Here is a 5,630-nt window from a genome sequence, read left to right as displayed (position 1 = left end):
ATATATATATATATATATATATATATATAGTAAATCCATATAAATGCAGAACAAACACAAAAAGCTAACAACGCGAGGACGTGGTACATGTAAAGTATTAGCAGACGCTGAGGGAAAGAAAGAAAGGTGGTTTTACGTTTCGAGTAAAGCTCTTCTTCAGAAACAGTAGACAACGGAAAGTCCAATGGAAAAGGAAGTATGTATGTATGTATGAATGTGTATGTGTGTATAAACATATATATATATATAGAGAGAGAGAGAGAGAGAGAGAGAGAAAGAAAGAGAAAGAAAGAAAGAAAGAAAGAAAGAAAGAAAGAAAGAAAGAAAGAGAGCATCATGAACTCCCAGGAGCGATTTGGAATAAACGACCTTTAGGTTAGTTAGAATATGTTTGTGACATATTTTAACTTGTAAAAGCAAATTCACTCTAGTTACCTTAAAGAAAAAGATCCTCTCTTATAGTAAAAGGTGTAAAATCATCATATCTGCCCAGTGCTTCCTCCTATCGGATTCTTAGTCGTGCTTTTCTGGTTCTTTAACCTTGCTCAATGGGAAATACCTGCACAGATATAACACCTTTTACCATATGAGAGGGTTTTTCTACCACCCACATGTTACTCAGCGGATCCACCTTTAGAAGTTAAAATAAGTCATAAACATACTTTAGCTAACATGAAGTTCATATATAGATAGAGACACAGAGACAGTCAGACAGACAGACAGATGACAGACAGATAGGAAGGCAGACAGACAGACAGACAGACAGATAGATAGATAGATAGATAGATAGATAGATAGATAGATAGATAGATAGGTATACATACATATATGTATGTATATGCATTTATGTCTGCCTGTATGTATGTATCTATGTATACACGCATATATATATATATATATATATATATATATATATATATATTCATCATAAGTAGACAGTCTCATGAAGGAGACTTAACAAGTCACGATTCTGGCCATTATTATTTATTACAGATCAGACAATGAAACAATATGTTTGGGAATCTGTGCGACAGTCTTCTATATCTTCCTTTCTCTCACTCTCTCTCTCTCTCTTTCTCCTGTCACTCTTCTTCGTTTTCCTTTCATTTATATATGTGTGTATACACACACACACACACACATGCGTACACATATTTATTTATTGCCTATGGCAAGTACTGGAAACCAATAACCTAGTTCATATATCATAAAAGCAGACTTCATGTACGAAACACAGCTCGCTGCTTCAGTGTCATAATCTGTGACACTTTCTACGCGCCTGCGCACGCGTATGTAAGTGTGCGTTTGTGTATGTGCACATGTGAGTAAATTAGTGAGTATGCGTATGAATGTGTGTGTGTGTGTGTGTGTGTGTGTGTGTGGGTGTGTGTGTGTTTGTCTCCGTACATTTGCTGTCTCTATATTCGTACTTGAATACTCTCACACTCTCTCTCTCTCTCTCTTTCTTTTTCTTTCTCTCTTTCTATTTCTCTGCACTACGTGGAATCACAAAATTCAACAGCGAATCTCGGTTGTAGTAATAAACAATTTTTTTTGTATATTTGATTTCATTTCTCCTGCTATTATTTTTTTATTTTACCAGCATATTATTTTTATCATTCACTAGAATCTATCGATTGATGGACTAAATAATTTGTGGCTAGCTTATGATTCGAGTTCAAATCATACCGAGGTTTTCTTCGACTTCCATATTTCAGGAGCCGACATAAATCTATTCCTGATAACACTGTGGCCGTCAAATCAGTCGATTCAATACCTTTCTGTCTAGAAATAACACTACAGATAGCATCTCGGGGTGCATACTGTCCAATTCCCCCATCAGCAACTTCAACATGTGCTCGTGGGCCTATGTGGTAAACGTGGTAGACTGCAGTAAAAGCGGAGCATCTTACATTGGGAGCACCACCAGGAAATTCCACAGACACTTCAATCAAAAGACAACTAAAGAAGTTCCGTGGAGGCACAATGGCCCAGTGGTTAGGGCAGCGGACTTGCGGTTGTAGGATCACCGTTTTGATTTCCATACCGGGCGTTGTGAGTGTTTATTGAGCGAAAACACCTAAAGCTCCACGAGTCTCCGGCAGGGGTTGGTGACGAACCCTGCTGTTCTCTCTCACCACAACTTTCTCTCACTCTTTCTTCGTCTTTCTGCTGTACCAGTATTACAAAGGGCCAGCCTTGTCATACTCTGTGTCATGCTGAATCTCCCCGAGAACTACGTTAAGTGTACACGTGCCTGTAGAATGCTCAGCCACTTGCACGTTCATTTCACGAGTAGGCTGTTCCGTTGATCGGATCAACTGGAACCCTCGTCGTCGCAACAGACGGAGTGTCACCTCGACGGAAGAAGGCCAAGCCCAGGATTTCGAGGTGTCCATCAGTGCCATTCAGGGCCACTCAACGCAACAGAGACAATCTCAGAATCATAGACGACCACCTCATCAACAAACTGAGACCAACCATACACAACAGGAAACAGCCTATTTGTCAAATTAACGTGCAAGGGGAGGAGCAGGCACGCTACAGACACACTTAACCTTATTGTAATTCTCAGGGAGATTCAAGGTGACACAGAAATACAAGTAATGCTTGCCTAAGGACACAAAGCGCCGGCGCGTATCGAACTCACAACCTTAAAATCGTGGGACGAATAGCCTGGCTACTAATCCACGTACCTTCAATATAACAACTACAACAGAAGCAACAGTACGTACGTGTCTTTGTATTGATATTTTCCTTATATTGTCGCTCATTTTATACGTTTAGTCAATCAGAATTTTCTGTTTAAAACTTAAAGTGTGCCATTGTGTGTAATATAACTTCTAAAAAGGCGGCGAGCTGGCAGAAACGTTAGCACACCGGGCGAAATGCTTAGATGTATTTCGTCTGTTTTTATGTCCTGAGTTCAAATTCCGCCGAGGCCAACTTTGCCTTTCATCCTTTCGGGGTCGATAAACTAAGTACCAGTTGCGCACTGGGATCGATCTAATCGACTGGCCCCCTCCCAAAAAATTTCGGGCCTTGTGCCTAGAGCAGAAAATAATAGTATCTAGTAGTGAAAAAAAAGATACAACAAAACCCGTATGTGTGTATATAGTCAAGACCCTATGTGCACACATATAAATAGACTTGCATAAACATACCTACATAAATAATACATAGTTATACACATGTATACACACATACATATACACATATAAACATATATATATATATATATGCATACATATATATACATAAACATATATACACAATACATATAGATGCATACGTATATATACAAAACTGTGTTCGGTGTATTGAATATTAATATAAGATAAACACAGAATAAAAATAAATTGAAATAAGAATTGCTGAAACAAAGAACAATAAAATAATTTACAAAATTAAATTAAATTGCTAAGAATATTATTTTATAAAAAATAAATTTGAAATTGAGTAAAATTTTGACCACGGCGAAATTTAAATCGGAAACATAGCAACTAGTGACATATCGCTAAACATCTTGTCCAGTTCGCTAAAATTCTGCCAGCATCGTCGCCCTATTAACAATGATAATAATAATGATAAATAACTGCAATGAAAGTAAAACAATTAAGTAATAATAATAAAAATAATAAAAATTATAATGAAAAATAAAACAAATTACTAAAAAATCCATTCGGGTCGATTGTAGATGCACTTTTATAAATGTGTATTAAGAAAACAAAATCTACGTTGTGAGGTATTTTATGGGCAAAATTGAAATATAAAACACAATCATATGCTTTCAAAAGATGCGTTTAAAAGTAATAGTTACAATAAAATAATGAAAATAAAGATAGAAATAATAATAAAGGTAATATAAAGATAGAAATATATATAGTTTGTATCCAGTCGAAGGTTTTCTTGAAAGGTGAAAATGTGAAATGAACGTCGTACTAAATGGTGCTGGATTTTAAATGAAAAGGTCAAATTCAAATGTGAAAGTCAATGTTACCCGTACGGTATTTTATCAGTCGACATTTTATATTTCGTGGCGTGTCTGCAGGAATTAAAAAGCTCCCGTCTTTGGTTCAGTGCGTATTTATCCTGGAACAGGATGAAGAACTTTTCAGTCAGGCTCAAATTGCACCTCACTGGGACTCTGTATGCTCCATATTTATATGATGCTGCCTTCTCCAAGATTGTCCAGCTGATTTTGAAAGGACGGGTGTCATTTTCTTTCAATTACCAGACATGTTTAGCGAGACTCGTTGATGTCCTATTTTCAGGGTGTCGAAATGACTTATCCGTGGAAGGAATTATCCGTGGCTCCTGTATATGTCTTGTATTGTTAGCCCTCTATTTTCACCTTAGCTCTATATACTACTCATTTCTCTAGGAAATTTCCTCCTAACGGACAGCAACTTTGTTCTTTACAATTACAATTCTTCTCATTATTTCCGGCACTGTGATCACTTCTAATGGCTTTCGCGTTATGCTGGTTAATTAAAGAGGTGAAGCTCTTGCAACAAGAATAGCTAACCTTCAGCGTTCTCTTATTAAAAATTCTATAGAACTTATGGTTTGTTTGAAAGTGCATAGAAACTTGTTTTAAGAATTCCTTACCTATATTAGTGTTTACGGTAATGTTAAATGTCGGATTAATCCACAAATCTTTCCTAGTTCTACTTGTGCTATTATTGTTAGCTGTGTTTAGTCTATACTGGATCATCTCCGACAATCCACTGTTTCCTAATGCATTGTTATAATACGGTACGGCATAATGCGCCTTCCTATATTACTAACTAGATTCTTAAGTATTAACTTTAAGGACCACAAAGCTAATTTTACTAGAAACCCTAAATGTAGACAAATCATGTATGTATGGATGTAACAGCTTTTGTACACGTTAGAGTACATATGTTTGTATGTTTTAGTATGTGCACGTATAAATCCATGCACGTATGCGTTTGTTCGTGAATAACGTGTGTCTACCCATATTTTTATGCTTTTAGATTTTCTGTAAGTGAATATTTTATTATAAACAGACACACATTTTAATTAAAACTTATTTTAACATTAATTAATTTACTCAGGGCATGTATGTGTTTCCTTCTAAACTAAAATTTATTTTAGATTTAAGGTTTTCTTCGACTTAACTAATTTTACATCACGGTTTTTTGAAAAAAAAACCAACAAATCATTAGTTAAAACGACCAATAAAATAAAACCAAATTCAAATGTGTATCTGTCAATGTAAATTGTACAATATATTTATACTTATAACTTTAATTCTTGTCCCATTCTTAATCACAACTGTCTGATGAACGGGAACGTGAAACTCTGACTAGCAGTTTTTATGTGATATTTTGTGATGTTTTCGCAGCTTTAATAATAACGTGTGCATATATAGAGATAGAGAAAGAGAGAGAAAGGGAGACAGACAGACAGACAGACAGACAGAGGAAGTGAGAGAGAGAGAGAGACATAAGAAGAGCGAAATGGAGAGAGAGATGAATTGATAGATACATACATACGCATATATACATATAAACAGGTATTTATATATGTGTGTGTGCGCGTATTTATATGTATGTATGTATGTATATATGTATGTATGTATGTATGTATGTGTGTGTATATAA

Source organism: Octopus bimaculoides, chromosome 3 (assembly GCF_001194135.2).
Source record: "Octopus bimaculoides isolate UCB-OBI-ISO-001 chromosome 3, ASM119413v2, whole genome shotgun sequence".
Taxonomy (NCBI): domain Eukaryota; kingdom Metazoa; phylum Mollusca; class Cephalopoda; order Octopoda; family Octopodidae; genus Octopus; species Octopus bimaculoides.
Note: the sequence above shows the minus strand (reverse complement) of the source record.